Below are 1206 nucleotides of genomic sequence, written 5' to 3' on the forward strand. Positions count from 1 at the left end.
GGGCTAGAGCTAAAGGGCCAAGCGGTGATTAAATGAACACAGTGTCCGTGTAATTATTTCGGGTAGAGCTAGCCATGTGGGCGGCCGGGTGCCGGGACTCAGCCCGCCGCTCCTATTACTACACATATACATACATTTTTTAAAAATATGAAAAAACAACCAAGTAAAAATAATTTGCATTTGAACAAAATTCAATAAATATATTTTCTTCAGTTAAAAAAATACTTTAAAACAAAAACTTCGGAGCTGGAGAGATAGCTTGGTGGTTAAGAGCATTGGCTGCTCTTGCAGAGGACCCAAGTTCAGTTTCCAGAACCCACATGGTGACTTCTTGCATCTGTGGGCACCAGGCAGCTATGTGCTGCACATACATATGCAGCAAAGGCAAAACACTCATCAAATAAATCTAAGAAAGGTTCCTTAAATTTAAAAAAAAAAAAAATCGTGTGTGCGTGCATGTGTGTGTGCGCGCGCGCGCGCGTGTGTGTGTGTGTGTGTGTGTGTGTGTGTGTGTGTGTGTGTAAATGCCACAGCATGCATGTAGAGGTCAAAGGACCTTCACTTTGGGGAGTCGGTTTCCTCTTCGATTGTCTGTTCCTGGAGTCAAGGCCAGCTTGGCAGGTTTACACGGCCATCACCTTTACCCACTGAAACATCACCCCGTCTCGGTCAGTGTTCTGTTACGGTGAAGAGACCCCATGACCACGGCTTTTAGAAAGGAAAGCATTTAATTGGGGCTCAGAATTGTGTCATTATGGCAGGAAGCATAGCAGTGTGCAGGCAGACACGGTGGTGGAGAGTAGCTGAGAGTCCTACATCCGGATCCACTGGCAGCGGGGGTGGTGGGGGTGGTGGGAGGGGCGTGGGGTTGGTGGGAGGGTCGTGGGGGGTGGAGGGGGAAGAGAGACGTTAAGCCTAGCTTGGGCTTTGAAATCTCAAAGCCTACCTCCCCAGTGAAACACTTCGGCCAGCAAGGTCCCACCTCCAAACCCCTCCTAAGCAGTACCTCTCTGATAAACAAGCATTCAAGTATGTAAGCCTATGAGGGCCATTCTTATTCAACCCCCTCACAAAGAGAACCCTTTTAGTTTTTATACTTGCTTACATTTCAATTAAAAATTCTTAAATTTTGCCGGGCGATGGTGGCGCACGCCTTTAATCCCAGCACTCGGGAGGCAGAGGCAGGTGGATCTCTGTGAGTTCGAG

This window comes from Microtus ochrogaster, linkage group LG4, assembly GCF_000317375.1.
Source record: "Microtus ochrogaster isolate Prairie Vole_2 linkage group LG4, MicOch1.0, whole genome shotgun sequence".
Lineage (NCBI taxonomy): Eukaryota > Metazoa > Chordata > Mammalia > Rodentia > Cricetidae > Microtus > Microtus ochrogaster.